Below are 24,398 nucleotides of genomic sequence, written 5' to 3'. Positions count from 1 at the left end.
GCGTGATGCCTGGCTGCTCTCCTTTTTGACATGATTTCGCCATTCATTTATTTCAGGTACTTTTATATAGTGCTGCCAATTTACACAGCCCTTTACGTATACATTGTACTGTAGGTTCACTTCAGTCGCTGCCCTCAAGAAGCTTACAATCTAAGGTCCCTAACTCACATTCATACAAACATATACTAGGGACAATTTAGACAGGATCCAATTAACCTACCAGCATGTCTTTGGAATGTGGGCGGAAACCCATGCTAGCTCCAGGCAGGTAGTGTCGTGGTTGGTATACAAACCAATAACCCTTTTGCTGCTAGGTGAAAGTGCTAACCACTACAACACCATTTGGATACATATAAAACTGGGGAAGGTTGCTGATCCTATCATGTGTGTCGTATCCTAGATTAAGTCTAGCCATCATAGCAGTGCTGCCTGGCTTTAGAGATAAATTATGCATACGGTGATGACAACATATTTCTGATGAAATAAATCCCATGAAACACATAGACTAATTTGATATCCTCCATCTGAATAAAATCAAGAGCTAATTATTGTATAATATAGATTGTTTATGATATGTCAATGGTTTTTAAACATTTATGATGCAGTAGGTGTATGTAAATTTTAAATATTGATGTTAGAGATATAAAATTATATTTTTGTATATAACCTAGTTTGTGTATTAAGACTTGAGTGATAAAGGATGACATTTAAACCCCAGGAGGTTTATCCTCATTTGTGTACACTTTGATGTGGATCTTAAAAAAGAAAAAGAAAAACACCACTGATCAAACATATTCTGTGTAAAACGGCCATCATCACCTCTACCAGTCTTTCCCCCAAGCCAAAAAGATGTCACCAGCTCTTAGTGGATAATGACAGCTTACACAATTTATAGACAACAGAGAAAGAAAAGTCAATTGGTAGTGCACAAAACAGGCACATTTCACCAGGAACAGTAGTGCAAGTCAGGGCTTTTTTTCCTTAAAGATCAGGCACCCCCCCCCCCCCCCCCGGACTCCCGGAGTCACCTTGTCATTGCGCCCTACCCATCTCCAATCACTGTCTCCTGTCTTCAGCTTCTTACCACCCCCCACTCCCCCCCCCAATTACCACAGAACCAAGTATTATTTGTGATGCTAAGTAATTTATGTAGATATAAAAAGAATGGCAGCAACAATATATCCCCCCAGAAACAATAGTTCTGCTGCCAGCGACCATAGATCTACCCCAGCTACAATAGATCCTCCCAGCAACAATAGAACTAACCCAGCTACAATAGATCCCCACCAGCACCAATAGATCCCCAAGCAGCCAGCATTCATAGCAGCCAGCAACAATAGACCCCCCCCCCACAACAGTAGATCTCCCCAGCAATATAACCCCCCCCCCCCAATCAACATTACACCCTTTAGGAACACAAGATCTTCCAGCATACAGCATGAATATACATTCAGTGCTGGAGGCCCTGGTGCTAGTTATCAAAAGGAAATATTGTACTGCAGACATAGGTCCCAGGTGTATGGACTTGCATAACTTTGGTGGAAGTTTAGCATTGGGCCAAGGGGCCTGAGAATTGCTTATCATTGGTACTATAGTATGATAATCATGAATTATTCATTCTTTAATTATGAAATATAATTAATTATGAATTTATACAAAGAGGAAAGGAAGTTGCCCCACCAATCATGAGACGGGGACACGAGGGACACAAAACCTGAGATAGTCCCAGTGGTTATTGTGTATCTTGCATGTTAGTGTCTCTGATAGGTACAGTTTGAATGCCAACACTACTTTAAACTCATTTTCTGACCCACTTCCTAGGACATTTGTATTGTAAATATCTTCCTAAAGGTTTTTTTTCAAGGCTAATGCACATGGGTGTATTGGGGCATATGATATAAAATAAGGTCATATTTCAGAGCCTGAGTGCCATAGGTAATGTTTACAACCACTTGTACCAGTAAATTACAGGATATTGCTGTATGCAACTGTATGTGCATGTACACAGTGTAAATGTGTACAGATCTACACTCCTGGGCACAGACTGTCTGCATCCGGAGGTGTATGTGTATACACCTAAGCATGTTTATGCATGAAGCTGTGTATACTTGTGTACAGCCGTATCCTGTAATATAATTGTACAGGTTGGGGTACACATTACCCAGGGCTCCTGGGCACCAAAATATGGCCATATTTTATATTCTATGCCCCAATAAACCTGTATGTAGTAGCCTTTAAAGTACAACTAAAGGCATAACATGTTTTTACATTTTAGACAGTGTAGATGGATTAGAACCCCTGTCTGTTTTTAGTGCTCTCTGTGCCCAATTTGGGAGATTCAGCCTCGCTATTTGTCCTGTTTACCATTATCATTGAAAGTGAAAGTAAAAGAAATTCCCAAATTTTGGGTTGTCCTCAGAAAAGTAATAGAGGGAAAATCTTCCAATGGGGACACTAGTTACGGTGGCCTGGCGGGGCCCAAAGGATTCCCTTAAGCTTCAGGGATTTTCTTTCAGTTACTTGTTTTGGCTACAGGACAGGAAGTGAACGGAAATCTACCCAATGGAACACAGATAGAAAAAAATAAACTGACGGGTTAAGATCCTCCATTTCTCTATCCAAAATGGAAAAAAAAAAGAAGTTTTGCCTGTAGTTCTACTTTAAGAACATGGGGAAGGAGTAGAGGTCATTTTATGCAAGTTTGGAGGGCTTAGGGTTTAAGCAATTTGTAAACTTGTTCTTTAAAGCTTATGAGTTTCGGATTGGTATAGTGTAACATTAAGCCATAATGGCTCTTTTTGGTAATTGTCAAGTGTGCACGAAGTATGAAAAATGAGCAGTGTAATGTCAGAAAAGGGAAAGTAGAGGGAGTCTATGGGCCCCTTGTGGTCACTAGAGAATGGCTGGCCCTAGATATAGAAATTTTGAAGGAATGTTCCTATGAATATTCGTAAGAACATTTGTATGAAAATTTATGACTTCACAAATATTATGCAAAAGAACTTCAAAATTTCCTTTTGCTTTTAATGTCTTATTTTTGAATGAATGTTTCCCAAATGGAAACCATTCAAAATTTGTTTGTTCAAATAAAATTTTCCATTCTACTCCTTTCAATTTTCTTGGTGCTACTGTTAAAAACTAAGGTCAGTTTGAACCCACTAATAAATGGAAAATTGAATGAACGTTTGTTAAAACAAAACTTTTCTTACACCTTTCTACTAGTGTATGACCAGCTAATGACCATCATTGGTCGCACTTGTCTACAGTTCATGCAAAAACCGAACCAAAAGACCCAACTGTCATTCAGCATTCTTGTAGAAAAAAGGGAACAGTCAAAAAGACAACCAGGTGCTGAAGAAAAAAAAAATGACAAGATTTTCTCCTAAGATTTGTATTGTGTTAGTATTGCTGTTATTCCTACAAGCTTATTGAAAAGTTGAAATACACTTTGATGGCCTCAGCCAAGATTCCGGAAGGGTAGCAGATAACAGTACATAGTATTCGGTGTGATTTTTCAAGTTTTTACTTGACTATAAGTACTAAGAACTGCATACCACAGAAGACTTGGAGTCAGCTCCATGAACCAGGTAATGCCAGGAGAAAGAAGGGGTGCCAGTAGACTGAATTATATATTTTTATTTAGTATACTCGGGCACATTCTACATTGTTCCTACCGGTTTGGCATTTGTTCACTGTGAATTATATTGTGGAATTTACATTCCTTCCTCTCTTATAATGAAAGCAGTATTTTGAGTGTTCAATATATAACAGCAGATAGATGTGCAAACTGAATCAATACCACTAATTACTTAAAGCATACCCTGCCTAAAATGTACTTTTTCATTATAAAATATATACAGTTGTGCTCTTAAGTTTACATACCGTGGCAGAATTTATGATTTCTTGGCCATTTTCCAGAGAATGTGAATGACAATGCAAAAACATTTCTTTCACAATCAACTGTGTTTACTCTTTTTAAATAATAATCACAACAGAAACTACCCAAATTACCCTGATCAAAAGTTTACATACCCTGGTGATTTTGGCCTGATAACATGCACACAAGTTGACACAAAGGGGTTTGAATAGTTAATAAAGGTAACCATCCTCACCTGTGATCTGTTTGCTTGTAATTGGTGTGTGTGTATAAGAGGTCAATGAGTTTCTGGACTCCTGACAGACCTTTGCATGTTTCATCCAGTGCTGCACTGATGTTTCTGGATTCTGAGTCATGGGGAAAGCAAAAGTTGTTAAAAGATCTGTGGGAAAAGGTGTCACGGGCTTGGAGGGAGGCCGAGATGCTTAGAGGGCTCCCCTTGCGGCCGAGTGCAGCACAACCCTGGAGAGGACACAGGGATGCAGTGCCCACAGAAGCACGGGTTGCCTGGTAGTAGCAGCTGGTGTCAGCAACTGAGAAGAGCAAGACTCTGGAGGCAACCGTGCTTAGGATGTCCAAGGGAAGGACAAACGGGAAGTCCAGTAGCAGAGTCAAGGCCAGGCCAGGGGTCAAACACGGTAAATCAGTCCAACGATCGAAGCCACAAGTCCAGAACTGGAGACCGGAGTATTCCGAGTCCGTAAGCCAAGCCGAGATCAGATGCAGAAAGCAGTCAAGGAGAAATCGGGTGCAACCGGTAGTAAGAGACAGGAGATCAACACGAGCGGGTCAAACAAGCCAGGTCGGTACACAGGAGATCAGATAGCAGAAATCACGGACACAGGTATAAAGGAGAAGCTGACGATAATCCAGCAATGCAGCACTGTCAGGAGTGTTTAAATGGGCAAGGTGCCTGTGTCATGTCATACGTGCGTTCGTACGACTGTGATGTAGTTACGCACATGCGTTCGTATAAACAGTATTATCGCGCACGCGCGTTCACTCAAACGCAACGCCAGGCGTTCATTTTAGAAAGCACATTGCGCCTCCGTGTGCGCTGACGCGCGTTAACACTACCATACATTGCAAAATTGCGCATAGAGATGCGCCTATTTCCCTGACAAAGGGTAGTTGAACTGTATAAAACAGGAAAGGGATGCAAAAAGATATCCAAGGAATTGACAATGTCAATTAGCAGTATTTAAACTCTAATCAAGAAGTGGAAAATTAGTTCTGCTGAAACCAAACCACGGTCAGTTAGACCAACTCAAATTTCAGTCACAACTGCCAGCAAAATAGTTTGGGATGCAAAGAAAAACCCACAAATAACTAAAGGTGAAATACAGGACTCTCTGAAAATGTGGTGTGGCTGTTTCAAGATGCACAATAAGGAGGCACTTGAAGAAAGATGGGCTGCATGGTGGAGTTGCCAGAAGAAAGTCTCCATTTGGAGTGATGAGACCAAAATTTAGCTTTTTGGCCACAACCATAAATTCTACATTTGAAGAGGAGTCAACAAGGCCTATGATGAAAGGTACACAATTCCTACTGCTATGCATGGAGGTGGATTGCTGATGTTTTGTGGATGTGTGAGCTTCAAAAGGCACAGTAAATTAAGTCAAAATTGATGGCAGCATGTTAGCAAAAAATATTGAAGGAACATTTGCATTCATCAGCCAGGAAGCTGTGCATGGGACGCACTTGGACATTCCAACATGACAATGATCCAAAATACAAGGCCAGGTTGACCTGTCATTGGCTACATCAGAATAAAGTGAAGGTTCTGGAGTGGCCATCTCAGTCTCCTGACCTCAATATCATTGAGCCACTCTGGGGAGATCTCAATCGTGCAGTTCATGGAAGACAGCCCAAGAATTTATAGGAAGTGGAGGCTTTTTGCCAAGAGGAATGGGCAACTTGACCATCTGAGAACATAAAAAGCCTCATCCACAATACCATAAAAGACAGCTGTCATTGATGTTAAAGGGGCAATACACGGTATTAAGAACTGGGGTATGTAAACTTTTAATCACGGTCATTTGGGTGGTTTCTGTTGTGATTAAGATTTAAAAACACAGTTGTTTGATAATAAATGGCTTCAGCCAAACACCATGAGTGAAAGAAATGTTTTTTGTGTTATCATTCATAGTCTATGAAAAATGGCCAAGAAATCATAAATTCTTCCAGGGTATGTAAACTTATGAGCACAGCTGTATTTAGGAAAAAAAACAAAAGTACTGTGCAGTAAATTCCTGTTGATACTGCCAGAAATGCACCCAGCTCTTAACTCCCTGTAGTGAGTTGAAAACACAGCGCCTCTGCTGTCCTGAAATCCTAATCAGAATTATCGGTCACCACCCCTCCTTATGTTATAAGAATAGGGATAGATTGTCTGTAGTCAATGTGAAGGGAACTGGGCAGGGCTGACACAAATTATTGGCATTTCAAGTAGAATTAAAAGCAAAACTTTGTTTTTGTTTTGGATGGGTTATAAACCCTGTCATTTTTTTTTTTTTTTTTGGCACCCGTGTCTCCCATTGGGGAGATTCCTTTACTTCTTGTCCATAGCCTAAGGAGGAAGTAAGAAGAAATCCAGTCAAAGTGATGGAATCTCTGGTTGACGCCAGGGTCACCGGAACTAGTGTCCCCAATGAAAGATTTACCTTTTCCAGTGAGAACCCAAAATTTGTCATTCTTTAAAAAGTAGCTCCACTTTTGTTGAGAAAAAAAAATTCCCCTCTGGGTGATCTATGTACATTACAAGGGTTTTACCCAACTTTGTCGCAAATTCCTACCTTTAGTTATTCTGAAGAAATCCATGTGCGTTTGTCTATAATTATCAATCAACTACTGCACCTGCAGGGCTCTCATGAGGAAAACTGCGGGGTCTGCATCCTTTTTGATGTGATTTCCTATTGGAAGTAGCTCACTAAAAATGACATTTTTGTTGCAGGGGATGCCTGATATCTGACTTGTATCTTATTGTGGACTTCAAGGAAAAATCAGTGAGCCAATCGCACAAGCAGGAAATTACATATCGGGGGGGGGGGGGGAAGCGCCTGTACACATTGTATTGCATTTTACAGAAAATGACAGAGCTGCAGATTGAAAAGGAAAGGTAATTTTAACCGCTTGCTGACCAGCCGCCATTATTATACTGCGGAAGGTTGGCACGGCTGTGCGAATCGCCATTTACATAGGCATATCCCCGCTATGCCACTCAGTGACACGATCATGGGACACCTGCGGACATCAAGTCCACGGAACCCGCGGACATGACCACAGAGCACGCGGCGGGCGCGCACCCACAATGCCGCTTCTTAAAGGGGACGTACCTGTACGCCCATTTGCGCAGCCGTGTCATTGTGCTGACGTATCTCATCGTGAACTGTTAAAGTGGAAGTAAACTCCCCTATCGTTTTCAGCCAAGGAAGCTGCCATCTTTGCCTCTGTTTAATCTTCAACTGCTATGGTGCTGCACATGTGATTCGTTATGACACCGGCCATTGGATGGTTTGATAGTTTGGCTGATAGCACAGCCAATGTGCAGTTAGCATTCCCGGCATGCCTTTTTTTTAACTGTTTAAATCCATGGGTTTACTTCCACTTTAAAGGCAGCCAAAGTAAGGAATAGCCAGCCAGATTGAGGTAGAGAGTTCCAGAGGGTGGGAGAGGCTCTGGAGACATTTACTAAGTTCTGAGGAAAATGAGTGCAACTGCACTAATAAAGTACCCAATCTATTTGCTTTTAGTAATTCGGCCCCACTGAATTGCTAGCTCAAGCAGAAAGATAGTAGTTCATGGATTTCCAGCAGGTGAACAGGTATTTTTCTGTACTTGCAGCATTTTTAAAAATAGAAAGTGGTGAAATGCCTATATATTGCTGAGATGTACTGAATAGTTATGTATTTATTTATTTTGCCCAGACATACTGATCAATGTGTAAAAATCAGACCTTGGTTACTTCTTAAAGAGATAACAGTACTCTTCCTGTAATACTTTTCTTTTTTACTCCCAAGAAAGCCAACTCCTTCTTTATTCTGGCATCACCCAGACTTGGTATCTACATACTTTCCTGAGATGCCTCCCCTGGGATGATGCAGCCATATTATTTCCATATTTCCAATGTCTGTGGGGTCGTTTTTTATATTATTGGTGGCTGTTTGTACATCGGAGTATACAGCTAAGTGCACTCCCCGATGTACAGAGTTTGTGTGACCTGGCTTGTTCCTGTACAGATAATTTACGGCTCAAAGTTTGAGATTGTGATTTGGTTTTCCAAGACTCTGTTTTTCAAGGACTTCTGACTTACTTATGCAGTTAGCATTTTACGTCAAGATGATATATGTATTTTTTTTTATAACAGGACAGTGATCTCATCTCAACCCTGCCAAGCTTACCAGATCGTGTTTTACAGATTGAGATTGTGAATGTAGGGTAAGTTTTGTAAATTTTATTCTTCAGTATATTATTTACTTTTTAATGTAGTGTGTGTTTTATGTGTACTAATATTGGGTTGTTTGCAAGACGAGCAAAATTTTTAAATACATTTTGACTTGATATACAAGTAATGTCTATATATACAAGTAGCGCCACTTCCCAACTGGGTATAAAAGAGAAGAGAGGCGCCTCTAAGTGTAGCTATATGGTTATATTTAATGAAGGTACAACATTTAGAAACTCACATGGTTGATGATTAAAAGAGTTACATCTAAGTATGCAGGCATCCGGGGTAAAGCTGTCCACATAGACCGTCCTCCTCACCGACGCCATCCCTTCCACGCTGCGCTCCATGAGCACTTCAAGCCTCGCTTTCAGATCGCTCTACCGCAGGGTAGTCTTCCTGGTCACAATTGAAGACTGACAGCAGTGAGAGCCAGCGGTGAGGAGGACGATCTATGTGGACAGCTTTACCCCGGATGCCTGCATACTTAGATGTAACTCTTAATCATCAACCATATGAGTTGCTAAATGTTGTACAAGCGGTCCCCTAGTTACAAACGTTCGACTTACAAACGACTCTTACTTACAAACGGAGGGAGACAACAGGAAGTGAGAGGACATCTACCCCTGGGAAGGGAAATTCACTCCTGTAAGGCCGCGTACACACGCGGGGACTGTTCGCCCAACTTTGTCCGTCAAACAGTTTCGGCAAACAGTCCGCTCAAAATTAGCATGGACGGACATGGCCACACACGACAGACGAACAGTTTGCTGAAACCGTGCGCGATGACGTGAACGGCACGTACGACGGGACGAAAAATACGACGTCCTATACACTGCATTATAACTTTCGGCGTGAAAATCCTTTCTGAGCATGCGCGGAACTTAGTTTGACGAACAAGCCTACACACGCGGGGACTGTCCGCTGAAACAAGGTTTCAGCGGACAGTTTTTCGGAATTTCCGAAAAACCTTGTTCAGCGGACTGTTCGCTGAAACTGTCCGCTGAAAGCCCACACACGAGCGGACTGTCCGCTGAAACTTGGTTTCAGCGGACAGTTTCAGCGAACAGTCCCCGCGTGTGTACGCGGCCTTAGAGTTATCATGGGAAAAATGTGTCTCCACTGAAGCTTTATCACCAAGGCTTGTTAACACAACAACCCCAAATTTTCAAAATCTAATTGTCATTGGAACAGAAAGTGAGGTGAGGTCTGAACAGGGGCAAAGACAGAAAAACAAACATTACAGGGGTGTTAACCCTTCCCATACTACCCAAAAAGCTTCAAAATCGTTTATTTGGCTGGAGCTACACTTAAAAAAATTTCCTGTTCCAACTTACAAACAGATTCAACTTAGGAGCAAACCTACAGATCCTAACTTGTTTGTAACCCGGGGATCGACCTTCAACTGCTACACTTAGAGGTGCCTCTCTTCTCTTTTATACTCTGTAGCTCCTGCTGGATTTTGCTTCTAATCCCCTTGTGGAGGCTTCCATTTGTGGATGGACATTTCATGGTTACACAACCTAACACATTGTATTTTATTTTTTTATATGGACTATAAACTGAAAGACCTATGACTGATTTGTTGTGGAACGAATCACCTGAGTTTCCATTATTTTTATGGGGAAATTGCTTTGATATACAAGTGCTTTGGATTACAAGCATGTTTCCGGAAAGAATTATGCTCACAATCCAAGCTTTTACTGTATATAGGCACAGTATGAAGAGGGGTCAGGGCTGCCCAGGTCTAAAGTCAGACAATTAAGTTAACGAAAAAAATTAAAAACATGAGCAGACTTAATGGACTACTCCTGGGTTTTTCTGCCGTCACTTTCCTATGTTTCTATGCAAATTGAGGGGCTTCAGGATACTTGTTCTTTGAAGGCTGGATTTTCATTCGTTTTAACTTTCCAGAAATAGTAAGTACCGAATGGGTCCCGAACTTTGGAGGCTTTGTAGAGTGTTGGGTAGGATGAAGCCTCCAACCCTGGGTCTACAGATTACTGACAACCAGCATCTTGATTGGGTAGTATTGGTGCTGGCAGTAATCCAGGGCTCCACCCTGGAAGTAGAGGAGGCCTCCACCCAAGAGTCAGGAGGGCTCTACCCAGGAGTTATAGCCAGTGCAGTGAGGCAGTGCATGGGTGCACATAGAGCCAAGTTTGTAAGTATTGTCTGAAGGATACAATCAAGGGTCTGAAGCCTGTAAGGCCACAGCAGTGGTGCTGCAAGTGGAAGCCAGAAGGCTGGTGAAATGTTTGTGTTGCTTATGAAACATGCAAAGGTAACCCATGAGTTTTTTTCAGAAAATTCGTAAAATAAAATTTGACAAAGAAGCCATAATAAAGAAGATTTAGGGAATGGCTGAATTCTTTAAAGCTCTACATGCAATGTATTCAGTTATCCCTTTTATCTCTTTATGTTCACCATACACATTACAATCTGACTGTAACATTTCACTATTTCATATGTGCACCTATCTCAATATGCAGTCATTTTGTATTCAATCAGGAAGGCCTATGCGCCAGTCATACATGGACCGTTTATGGCTGGTTCCTCGAGGATCAGCTATAATTCTATCCACAAAGGGCATCCTGTAGGTACTGAAGTTGATCCTCTGATCGACTTCTGTACAACCATCAGAATTTTCCTGAAAACCAGGCAACACTGATAGCACAGTGTGAAGATTCTCCCATCTACAACGCATGTGTGGATGGGGAAATTGGATCTTCTTTTTTTTTTTTTTTAACACATTGGTAGGACAAAAAAAATTATGAATGTGTGGCCTGCCTAAAGGCACATACACACACATACACACATACACACATACATACAATGTACTTGGCCGGTGTGTACAGCACCCAGGCTGCCAGACACCGGCCCACCCTTCCAGCTTCTGGCAAGGGGGGCATGACTGAAAAAGTTCTACCGATTGGGATCTGATCAGCGGTCTCAGCCAGTGGCTAAGAGTGCTGACTTGTGTGTTCTGACGGGGGACTGTCCCCCCGTCAGAACAGAATAACACAGCGAGGGGGGTCGCTGTACCAACATCACATAGTACAGGATATCCTCCCGAGCGCTTCCGTTTTTTTCGTTCAGCCCACAGCGTTGGACGAAAAAAAAGATAGTGTGTACTAGGCTTAGCACTATATAGTTATTGATAGATCTAAAGGAGATTGTACAATCAGATTGCAACTTTCGGTGAGCTTTACATGTACAGTATTTCTTTACTTTTCCCTTTAAAAAATTGTTATGGAAGCCCAAAGTGTCGTTATTATTACAGTGCCTCAAACCACCGGCTGGTCTTTAACTATCTTTATTGTAGTGTTAAAATTAAGATTGCTGTGGTGCTAAATATTAACTAATGTTCCTTCTAATCAGACGCCCCTTATCTACAAAACACCATATTAGTGATAAACGTTCTATAACAGCCTGACAATAGAATCGCTGTGTTCCCTGGATACGTGTGTACACCTAGTGAAGAACAACCTGTGCTATTCCAACTTAAGTATCTTATCACAAAGTCTTTTTGGCCAGTTTGCTTCCTTTATGTTTGAAGTATACTTAGCAGATGGGTCTGTGTTTTTCTTTTGCAATAGTTTTATTAAAGCGACACTAAAGGCAAAAGCAAATATGTAATATTTTTTTTTAGCATTCTAATTCATTGATGTGGTGGCTGTATTGGTTTTCCTTTTTTTTCCCTTTATTATCACCTGTTGATCCTCCCAGTAAGTCTGTTAAAGAGGTTGTGAACTCAAAGAAAACTTCAAAAAAACTCAAAAAGAAAAACATGCAAGACAAAGGCATCACATACTAACTCATTATGAAATACTTACCTTAGAACAAAGCCTTCCAGCGGCGCCCGCACACCGCTGAGACAACTGAAATCTTTCCCAGGAGTTTCTTCTGAGTTTGCGGGCTCCGGCGACGTGAGTGGCCGGATCCGCGATGACGTCACTCTTGCACATGCAAGTGGGAGCCACCATTCACGGCACGGTGCTCGGAAGGAACGGCACCCAAGAGTTGGTGAAAGCAGGGGTCCATCATCCGGAGATAATTCCGAAAATCATCTGGATTATTCTCCTGGAGCTCCCGCAGCAAAGGCATATGACATAATTGGTCACGATTAATAAAGCAACCAATTTTTTTGGTCCAAGAAATCCTCCTCCTCCTGTACCTGGACTGGACTTGGGTCAAAGCAATAACTCGATTGCCAATAATAAAGAACACGTTCTCTCCTCCGATTCCACAACATGGCTGGTTGACGAACGGCCATTCAAAAAACTAAATGAAAAGCGCAAAATGAAAAACGCGAATCAACACTCGCCAAACTTCTACTAACACAAAATTAGCAGAAGGAGCACAAAGGGTGGTGCCTGACAATTGAACTTCCTCTTTTTCGGCTTGTAGTACATCTAGCCTGTCACTACGTTCGTGTTTGTTGGCTGACAATTATGTACCATTTGTATGCAAGACAAAATCCAGGCACACGCCTTTGGATAAAAGTCTGAGGTTTTGTCTGTGGACAAAATGAGGCTTAAGTCGTCATGCACAAAGTCAAAGGGTTGGGTTGATTTACTAAAACTGGAGAGCGCAAAATCTACTGCAGCTCTGCATAGAAACCAATCAGCCTCCAGGTTTATTTTGTCAACGCTTAATTAAATAAGCTGAAGTTAGAAGCTGATTGGCTACCATGCACAGCTGCACCAGATTTTCACTCTCCGGTTTTATTGAATCAACCCCACTGAGAATGAAGTGGAAATCTCCCCACTATTAGGAGAAATCCTACCTCTGAGAGTCATCGCCAGGCAGGTGTTCCCTCTGGATGATTATGGTGACATCTGTAAATAGTAAGGTCACGTCTTCACAGTGGGCCCACAGGCAGCAATAACAATCTGCCAGATGTTCTATGCCTTCTCCAATGTATTAAAAAAATGTTAGGAACAAAAAATGTTTTGCCTGCAGTTATACTTTAAAAATTCAACTACAGAAAGGCATTTCTTAGTACAATACATGAATACCTCCACTAATATGATCACACATGCTTGCATTCTTGTGTATACTGCAGACACCCGAACAGGAGGACAGTAGACATTCACACATTTTAAGCAGAGGTCAGCTTAATTCATCGTCTGCCTTCAAAGATACCCAAAGATGGCCCAATATTTGTTAATGATACTGACCTCAGCACCATCACAGTGGTGCAGCATTTTTAGAGTTAAATAGGCAGTCAGGAAGCAATAGACACTCACCGGCCACTTTATTAGGTGCACCTTACTTGTACTGGGTTGGACCCTCTTTTGCCCTGATTCTTTGTGGCATAGATTCAATAAGGTGTGGGAAACATTCCTCTGAGATTTCGGTCCATATTGACATGATGGTATCATACAGTTGCTGCAGATTTGTCGGCTGCACATCCGTGATGTGAATCTCCCATTCCACCACATCCCAAAGGTGCTCTATTGGATTGAGATCTGGTGACTATGGAGGCCATTGGAGTTCAGTGACCTCATTGTCATGTTCAAGAAACCAGTGGTGAGATGATTTGAGTTTTGTGACATGGAGCATTATCCTGCTGGAAGGAGCCATCAGAAGATGGGTACATTGTAGTCATAAAGAGATGGACAATACTCAGGTAGGCCGTGGTGTTTAAATGATGCTCAATTGGTACTAAGGGGGTGTGCCAAGAAAATACCCCCCACACCATAACACACCACCACTACCCTGAACTATTGATACAAGGCAGGATGGATCCATACTTTCATGTTGGTAACTCCAAATTCTGACCCCACCATCTGAATGTCTCAGGTGAAATCGAGGCTCATCAGACCAGGCAACGTTTCTCCAATCTTCTATTGTCCAATTTTGGTGATCCTGTGCGATTTGTCGCCTCAGTTTCCTATTTTTAGCTGACAGGAGTGGCACCTGGTGTGGTCTTCTGCTGTTGCCCATCTGCTTCAAAGTTCAATGCTGTGCTTTCAGTGAGAGTTTTCTGCATACCTTTGTTGTAACGAGTGGTTATTTGAGTTACTGTTGCCTTTCTATCATCTCAAACCAATCTGCTCATTCTCCTCTGATATCAACCAGGCATTTTCCTCCACACAACTTCCACTCACTGGATATTTTATCTTTTTCAGACCATTATCTGTAAACCCTAGTGATGGTTGTTTGTGGAAATCCAAGTAGATCAGCAATTTTTGAAATACTTAAACCAGCCAACTCTGGCACCAACAACCAGGCCACGTTCAAAGTCACTTAAATCCCCTTTTTTGCCCATTCTTATGCTCAGTTTGAACTTCAGCAAGTTGTCTTCACCACGTCTAAATGTCTAAATGCATTGAGTTGCTGCCATAATATTGGCTGATTATCAATTTTTGTTACCAAGCAGTTGAACAGGTGTACCTATTAAAGTGGCCGGTGAGTGTATTCCCACCTCACCTTCTGCCAAATGCCTTCTGAAAATAAGATCAACTGTGGATCACTTTTCAGAGGAGTGGTTAGAATAGCCACAGAAGTGAGTCCAATAGGAATGTATGGCATTTTCATTTATTTCCTAGGTATACTAAACAAATTGGCTTACTGCAGATAATATTTTAAATGTATGGCGCTTCTATGTATAATTATATGGTATGTAAACATGGGAGCAGCCATATTTGTTAAAGTAAGCGCAGCTGCACTTTCAAAGTGCACAGTCTATTTGCCTTTAGTAAATCCACTCCAATGGTTGTGCTTTACTAGTTTTTCTCACAAAGCAAAACTATGATTTGGCTAGCTTGTTGAAGACAAAGCACTCCCTTGGAAATGTATCACCCACTGCTTGTGGATGATATGTTGTACCAGCATTTGGAAAGCTAAATACAGAGCTCCCTCTAGTGGATAATTTCTAAATCTTTATCATTAAAACAAAAATATGGATGAAAAAAAGCATCTGTTAATGGAAGAACAGAAGACACTGCTGCTATGCTCATTGTACTTTTAAAATATTGAGATATCCTCCTTAGATATATCTTCTAGACAGGAATGCATCTTGAAGTTCAAATGAGCATCACTTAAAGTGTTTTTCTGAGCCAAAAAAAAGCCAAAAAAAATCCCAAATCTTTAAAATTTCTGGAGTGCAAATTTGCAAATGTTTTATCGCCTTAAAAAAGCGGCAAGTACAAAAAAATACTTGGTCATGTGCCAGAAATCCAATGAGCGTATAATTTGCACTCGTACAGTCTGCATGAGCGGCACAGAAATCGCAGGCAGTGTTATTAGCCCTGCCTAGATCTCCTCTGTGAAATACAGAATATCTCCCCCATATGTTCTGTAGTAGTAGATTAGGAGAGCAGCCTAGGGTGACAACACTTGTCATCCACAGATACTGCTGTACAGTGAGTAAAGCTGGCTATAAACTACTGGAATTTCATTTGAACATTTTTACTATTAAAGTGGTTCTAAAGTCAGAATGATTTCTTATCTTAACCACTTTGTCTCTCACTCCTGTTCACCCCCTATGGACCAGAGCAATATTTACATTTCTGCTATGGACCTGTTTATTTGGAAGTGACTTTGTCATTACTAAAGATTACAAGGTAATACATATTTTTTTTTTTAAGGGCAAACAAGGCTTTCTGTTCATGATATTGCCTTGCAACAATTATTATTATTATTTTGCAATCATGCAGTTTGCAATAAAACGAAACAAAACACACTTTTTTGTGTTAGTTTAAAAATAGTAGTGTTACAATAAAATGCGCACATTTTATATGCAGTATTGTAATTTGCCCTGTTTAATTGGACAGTAAAACTATGATTATGTTACAAAACATTGCAAAGTTAATCACAAATGAAATAGCGTTTATTCTTTTTTTTTTTTTTTTTTTTGCGCTTTTCTTTTCAAATGGGAAATGTGTAAATATACACTATGTTTCCAAAAGTATTGGGACACCTGCCTTTACACACACATGAACTTTAATGGCATCCCAGTCTTAGTCCGTAGGGTTCAATATTGAGGTGGCCCACCCTTTGCAGTTATAACAGCTTCAACTCTTCTGGGAAGGCTGTCCACAAGGTTTAGGAGTGTGTCTATTGCAATGTTTGACCATTCTTCCAGAAGCGCATTTGTTGAAGGCCTGGTTCGCAGTCTCCACTCAAATTCATCCTAAAGGTGTTCTATTGGGTTGAGGTCAGGCTAGTCAAGTTCCTCCATCCTGAACTCGCTCATCCATGTCTTTATGGCCCTTGCTTTGTGCACTGGTGCCCAGTCACGTTGGAACAAGAAGGGACCATCCCCAAACTGTTCCCACAAACTTGGGTGCATGAAATTGTCTAAAATGTCTTGGTATGCTGATGCCTTAAGTGTTCCCTTCACTGGAACTAAGGGGCCAGGCCCAACCCCTGAAAAGTAACCGCACAATAATCCCCCCTTAACCAAACTTTACACTTGGCACAATGCAGTCAGGCAAGTGCTGTTTTCCTGGAAAACCAACAAACCCAGAAATGTCCATTGGATTGCCAGACAGAGAAGTGTGATTTATCACTCCAGAGAACACGTCTCAACTGTTCTAGAGTCCAGTGGCAGCGGGCTTTACACCACTGCATCCAACGCTTTGCATTGCACTTGGTGATTGAAGGCTTGGATACAGCTGCTCAGCCATGAAAACCATTCCATGAATCGCTCTACGCACTGTTGTACTGATCTCAAGGCCACACAAAGTTTGGAGGTCTGTGGCTATTGATTCTACAGACAGTTGGCGACTTGTGCGCTTTAGCATGTGCTGACCCCACTCTATCATTTTATGTGGCCTGCAACTTCATGGCTGAGTTACTGTTGTTCCCAGTTGCTTTCACTTTGTTATAATACCACTAACAATTGATTGTGGAATATTTAGTAGCGAGGAAATTTCACGGATGGACTTATTGCACAGGTGGCAACCTATCGCGGTACCACGCTTTAGTTCACTGAGCTCCTGAGAGAAACCCATTCTTTCACAAATATTTGTAGAAGCAGCCTGCTGCCTAAGTGCTTGATTTTATACACCTGTGGCCATGGAGGTGATTGGATCACTCCCAATACTTTGTGGAATATAGTCACAGATAGCAAGGATAATGTGGTGAATTGTAAATCTTGTTAACTTGCTGCACATTTTTGCTGGCAAGTTGTACACTTGAAGCACACGTTCTAGTTGACACTTTTCCAATATGTAGCACATCTGAGTGGTGAGTCTATAGAAAGAGCTCTGCAAGTCTACAGCTTGAAAATTCAGCCACAGTGACCCCTGTGGTGGGATGACTATTGCACAACATACCTGATCCTGAGCATAAGACTTGCAGAATGTTTGCAAAGAATGTTGCTTGTGACTTGTGAAGCCTGGTAAGCCTAGCAATTGCTTAGCAAGTCATTTTCAAACTTGCAGCACGAATGCTTGCTATCTGGGGTCTATGTTAAATGTGTAAACATGTTAACAAACATACCAAAAATAAAAACTGTTTAAATATTGTTAATTAAATAGAAACAAAGAAAGAAATCAGCAGAAAAATAAAAGGCAAAGAGAGTAGGATACTAAGGCTGGACACATACATTATACAATCTTCTTGTACAATTTTCCTCTAGATTTACCTAAACCATATAATAAGAGGTCAAACCTAAACACTTTTAATTTGTATGCAATTATGCAACTCCTTCCACCACATGGTTGAAAGAAGATATAAAAGAAATTGATCAAGAAAATTGTATAATGTATGGCCAGCTTAAAGCAGAGCCCGATAGTTTTTTGGTTTATTAAGTCAGCAGCTCCCAAAACTGTAGCTGCTGACTTTTAATAAACACACTCACCTGTCCCACTATTCAGCAATGTGATCACCTGAGCCACCCCTTCCCATGGACTTCTCTCCCCACGCCAGCATTTCAACTGTGGGCACAGAGCTCTGACAGCTTGAGGCCTCACAGCCGGGTACCCACTGCACATTTGCGAGTTGTGCTGCGCATTCTGAATGGTCCTGCAGTCTTCTGGGACCTGTGACGTGTCCCAGAAGACTGCAGGGAGGGAGGGGAATAGGAGAACGTTTGGTTGGATCACCTAGGCAATCCGAGATTCGAGGAGCCCCCCCCCCCCCCCGCAAAAAAGTGCCATTTGTAGAAGAGAAAAGGGAATGGAGGCCTTAGAGCGGAACTTCCCTTTTTTTGGGGTGGAGTTAATTAGGGCTGATTAGAGTAAACTAAGGATTAATAAGGGGTTAAACAGAGGAACTTGTTTTTTTTTTTTTTTTTCTTTTTTTTTTTTTACATCTCAGGTTGTTTTAACTGATATTACCCTATGGATCTAAGTTCATCCTTTTGATCTGCAGATGGATGAACAAAAAGATACAAATGTAACAATATGCTACATTGTATCTGTGTATAATTACAGTCTGGAACAGTGTTATTTATAAACACTGATTCAGACAGCTAGAGCTTACAACTTCTTCCCTGAGTATACTTTAATGCTGGCTTTGATTAATCACAGCCGACAATTACAATATACTGGAGGGTCTAGAAACAGGGCAGATAGACTGGATGTGTTACACATGGCCAGTGTACAATGATGATGTTTTGTGGGCATGTGTAGCACACCCAAAGTCTGCAACTAGTTAAAGTATTCCCTACATTAAAGTATAAAAATGATCCTCTACTTATTCTATCCCTCTCTATCCCTAATCACGTACCTGGCTCTTCTCACTGCTCCAGCAGTGTCCTGGCTGCAGCAACACTGATCTCTCTTCCTGGTCTTGCAGCAGACTCTGAGAGCAAGAAAAGCCATTGGCTCCTGCTGCTGACAGTCAAATCCTGTGAGGAGGGGTCCTAGCTATGCTGTGTGTGTCTATGGATGCATATGACCTGCACACACACAGGTTCCCCCTTAGCACAGGGCTTGTTGAGGGGGCACCCGGAGGAGAGGAGGTACAGACAGTGCCACCGGGGGACAGATAACGAGCAGTTGGAAATAATGAATACCTCATAAATGAGAATTTATGAACAATAAAGATTGTAAAAAATTGAAAAATGTATTGATGCAATTTAGACATAATAAAAACATTTTCCCAAAAGGGATCCGAAAAAGACAATAACACACATGTACATGCATCCCATTACAAAATATAACAAAAATGGCATCAACCCACTACACATAGAATACCATCCATGGAATAAATGAATGATAATGGGTGGTGGGAGTAACCAATGCGTTTCGATATATGTATGCAAATATAACCTTCTTCAGGGACTGATTCCACTCCTGAAAATACAGAGTACAATATGAATACAGAATTTAACCCTCATATAATATAGGGCATACAGAGCATTTAATTTTTTTCAAAATACAAAACTTACATTTACAAGTGTTTTCACAGCATCAGACAGTTTTGCTAAGCACTAGGGGGAGGAGAGGGGGAGGAAATTAGGGGTGGAGAGATTCTATTTGAGCGTTTTTTTTTCCAGGCGTTGTACAAGTGTTTTCAAGCTTTTCTTCTGCTCCGGTCAGGCATTTCTATTGTCTATAAGTCTATGGGGCCAAAAAATGCTTGTAATCTGCCAAAAAAAGAAGCTTGTGTACTTTTTTGCGCTTCACATGTTTTGCTTCAAGCGACAAAATGCTCATATGTGAGCAGGTGCCATTGAAATTATTAATAGGATTTTGCTTGTTGAGTGTTTTGGAACTTGTGAGAGGAGCTTTTTACAAGCTGAAAATGCTCAGGTGTGAATGCAGCCTCATAGTGTATCTATACCCAAAATGTATTTCTCGTTTGTTCATTGACAGACACAGCGCTCCGTTATTCAGAACCATAGGGTTATATTGCCTATGGGCAGTCCTAGGTGATATACACCCCCATCTCTGCTATAGGCCTTCTGTTTTTTCTGCCTAGTCAGGAGTAAGGACCTAGTTCCCTGCTGGGATCTCTGGTCCTGGCAATTTTTAGTTTTTGCTTTTTAAACTACTTTTTTCTCTTGGATTTTTTTTCCTGTGAGATTTACAATCAACTGCTGGACTGGGTGACGGGCTGGACACTAAGATCCAGTGGTCTCCCCAGTCTGGCCAGCGAGCGTGTGCAGACCACAGCTACGCTCTAGGTCAGCCGTGATATAGCCCCACTGGACGTGGGCTGGCCCTGGAAGTTTAACGTCTCACGAGGTTGCATACAACCGGGTCTCAGCCCGTAACGCAGTGTTCCTGATGGCTGACAGCCCCCACTTCAGTGGCAAGAAGGATCTGTCTGGGAGTGCTACCTGCGCACTTGCTGGAGCGGTAAGTAAGTAGGCCCCCTCCTTTCCTTCCCAGGAGTGGTGTGGGGTGTGGGTACTCCCTGGGTTGGTCGGTTCCTCTGGGGATCTCCTCCACATCCCCTCCTTCCCCTGGTGAGGCCCAGGCCTCTGGCTTAGGTGCATCGGACACTCTGTCCACCCCTTCCCCCCCTCCAGGATTGTCATTATGGGGGGGGGGGGGACACCTTGGCACCTGATGGTAGGGTGGGTGACCAGACATCCGCAAATCCGCGCCCCCTACTGCGGCCCTCCACTAATTTAGGCTGTGGCTTTGCAACCTATGGTGCACTCGCGGCGGGTGGCCTCACCCAGTGCCCCCTTTGAAGAGCCCAGTGGTGTCCCCTGTGTGGGTCATCCGTAGGTGCCCCCTGTGGGGGTCTCAGCCAGTGCCCCTGTTAGGGGTCCAATGGTGCCCTCTTGGCGGGGTATCTGTAGTCGCCCCAGCGCGGGGTCTTGACCGGTACTCCTTGTGAGAAGCCTGAGTCAGTGCCCTCTATGCGGGGCCTCGGTCGACGTCCCCCGTGTGGGGCCTCGGTGACACCCCTGTGCGGAGCCTATGGTGCGGAGGTGTCAGTCGACAACCCCCCTGCGTTCTTTGCATTTTCACAGGTGGCTCTTGGGAATATAGGCTAGTAAATGGCCACCCCCCTGCCTCATTGGTCTCAACTGATCCTTTGTCTGGCTCTGCCGTTGTGGATGTGGCCCACCTTGTGGGGTTGGTGGCCGCACTCCCTGTCTTGTCAGTAAGTGAGCTTGTTCCTCCACAACTGCAGTGGCACACAAAGTACTGGTTGTCTCCCTTATTACATCGGTGCAGGAAACTTTAAAGATGGAGGATGCAGCTGTAGCTGCGGGGGTGCTGCCATTCCCCTTGGCACCCATAAACTGTGTCACGTGGCAAAAGCGTTCCCTTCTCCCTCCTATTTTGGAATATTTGTAAAGACTGTGAGGGTCCAAAGATGCTTCGCCGTGAGGTGCCCCTCGTGGGGTCCCTCCTTAAAGAGTGGACTGTTCCACCAGTAGTGGATCCCCCTGTCTCTAGGTTGCACAAGACGACCATGATTCTGGTAGATTAGTCTCTGGCTTTTAAGGATCCAGCTGACATTCCTGGAGGGGGGAGCAGATTCCCTCTGCTTTCGCTGAGTTGGCAGACCAGTTGGTCTGGGGGCTACAGTTTGTACGAGATGCCTCTTGGAGGCAGTTCCCTTGGTTGCTAAGCTCTGTTTCTGCAGTGGTGCTTAGACATGTATTGGGGCTTGAGTGTTTGTCTTTGGACTGGGCTTCTAAAAAAGCTCTGACTTGGTTACCATTTCAAGGCAATTGTCTGTTTGGGGCTACCATGGATGACATTGTTACGAGTGGGGAAAAGGGCCTCGTAGCAGATGTGGTCTTTCTTCTCAGCATGCAATGGACCTGTTCTGATGAGCTGAGAGCGGGGCTCCCTAGACCCACTGACAAGGCCCCTTCAGCAGGAAGGCGTGTCTACACCTATGTCCTAGTGTACACCCGAAAAGGGTTTTTTTTCCTTCCAATTTGCGTCTGTCACCGGACTGTTGGCAGTTCTTGGGGCTGTGCAAGCCCTGTTGCTTCAGGGTGTGCTTGTCCCGGTTCCAGTGGGTACAGAATGGAGTCCAAAATCGGCAGGGGATCAAATACTTTTTCCCTCACGTATCTTTCCTCTAAATGCCATAAATGGACCATTTTGAGTGGGAACTGTGGCTCCCCAGTCTTCAAATTTCCCCCATCATAGTGCACCATTCAACCTTTCACATAAAATGATGTATCTTTATTCACAAATTTGTCAAAATATGTTTACCAATTTTCCTTATGGATTTTTCAGTGTTAGTGTGCTTAGAATGCCCCTGGTTCCAAGAGTATTGTACCTCTTGGAGTTATGGCCTCTACTGGCCACATAGGCTCTAGGATTGGACTGGTAAGTAAAGGAACAGGATGTAGCTTGCTTTGGGACAGTCACGGCTCATCCATTAGGGGAGCATGGGTACCGCCCCCCCATCCATGCGTCTGGCCCCCCTGATCTACATACAGGGTGCCAGACTATGGATTCCAATGGGGAGGGGTGTTTTTTTGTGAAGAACGTGATTAGAGCCAGAGGCTCTAATAGGCTTCAAACAAGTGTGGGCTCAGGGCGCAGAGCACTGCACCCCAATCCCACCCAGCTGTGTGACGATAGCAAATTAATATTTGCTATTTTCACACTTAATCTCCTCCCCGCCAATCAAGAAGTCAAGGTTTGAGAGACTCATTCCCGATTGACCAAAACATCAGGCGATCCTATTGGACGCCTAGAGCCTAGGAGGAGGAGAAAGGAGACACACGGTGGCTTGTAAGATAGAAAGCCGTCGTGCTGGAGGAGAGGAAATCGGAGCCACAGCCCGCCACCTAGATGGGGTCCGTCATGCTCGAGGACACCAGAGCCGGTGCCTGCAGCCCGCCACCTAGATGGGGTAAGTGCCGGAGCGACCAGCAGACAGCGAGTGGGGGGTAGTGCCGCCGACCACCCGGGGAGTGGAGGGTGGTTGTTTGTCGCCCCCCCCCAAAAGAAAAAAAAAACACCAGCCGCCACTGCTTTGGGAATTAATAACATATAATAATATAACTGTACTGGCGTGTTCTAGTAATATGGCTGTTCTGTATTGTGTATCTTGTAGTTTCTTGACTTACTAAAGTAACTGCCCAAATCCATCTTGTACATTGTAGTTATGCCATGGCGATGTCCATATGACAAGTGCACAGAAGTTCTCACTTCCAGCACATTTTCAGGACAAGCGTGCCTTGTACACTATGGAAACTGATAACAGCAGGATCAATAACAACCATTTAAGCTGTGAAGCAGCTGTTTACATATACGCAGTTCATACAATTTATGGCGTTCTCTGCTTAATGCGGTCATTTCATAGAAATAGGGGATAGTGGTATAGCACACGCAGTAGCTAAATGGCAGCTTATACAGTGTGGACAACTAATGCATCTACTCAACAAATAGCTAATTATACACTAAAATGGAAAAGTTGCTGAAAATATTTTCTGCTCAGGCTGCAAGAAGGGATAATGTGTAGGACTGAAACGCCACTCTGCAGAAAAACATACATACTTAATGGCTTTGACTGTTTCACCTATTTTAAAGTAAAGGTAAATTAATAGGTATAAAGGGACAATATTAGAATATTTACATTTCTCTATGATTTAAAACAGAAAAGGTGGTGTACAGTATGACGATCTGTGTACATTTTGTCCTCATCTTTTGTAGGGTGGTTTAACTCATTAAATCCCGGTGTAACCCTCATGATTTATTACTGGCTGTAAATATATTAACCACTTAATCCCCGGACCAATTTGCAGCCAAAGGACCAGGCCCCTTTTTGCGATTCGGCACTGCGTCACTTTAACTGACAATTGCGCGGTCGTGCGTCGTGGCTCCCAAACAAAATTGGTGTTCTTTTTTTCCCACAAATAGAGCTATCTTTTGCTGGTATTTGATCACCTCTGCGGTTTTTATTTTTTGCGCTATAAACAAAAATAGAGCGACAATTTTGAAAAAAATGCTATATTTTTTACTTTTTGCTATAATAAATATCACCAAAAAATATATAAAAAAACATTTTTTTTTCCTCAGTTTAGGCCGATACATATTCTTTTACATATGTTTGGTAAAAAAAAATTGCAATTAGCGATTATTGATTGGTTTGCGCAAAAATTATAGCGTTTAAAAAATAGGGGATAGTTTTATAGCATTTTTATTAATATTTTTTTTACTAGTAATGGTGACGATCAGCGAT

At 42.6% G+C, this 24,398-nt stretch overlaps 1 protein-coding gene across 3 annotated transcripts in view; it reads left to right on the top strand.

The window, feature by feature from the left end:
• The window catches only part of GHR (growth hormone receptor), a 546,779-nt gene that overhangs the window by 254,870 nt on the left and 267,511 nt on the right, over positions 1–24,398 (top strand). For 2 of the 3 annotated variants that reach the window (XM_077462797.1, XM_077462798.1), the window contains exon 4: positions 8,244–8,314. The gene's annotated coding sequence lies outside the window, so the exon portion shown is untranslated. The remainder of the gene's footprint in view (positions 1–8,243; positions 8,315–24,398) is intronic. The other variant, XM_077462799.1, reaches the window with a different exon arrangement.

This window comes from Lithobates pipiens, unplaced genomic scaffold (genome assembly GCF_037356315.1).
Source record: "Lithobates pipiens isolate NorthernLeopardFrog02 unplaced genomic scaffold, aLitPip1_a1.2 Scaffold_3, whole genome shotgun sequence".
NCBI lineage: Eukaryota > Metazoa > Chordata > Amphibia > Anura > Ranidae > Lithobates > Lithobates pipiens.
This window is presented reverse-complemented; position numbering and strand designations above follow the sequence as displayed.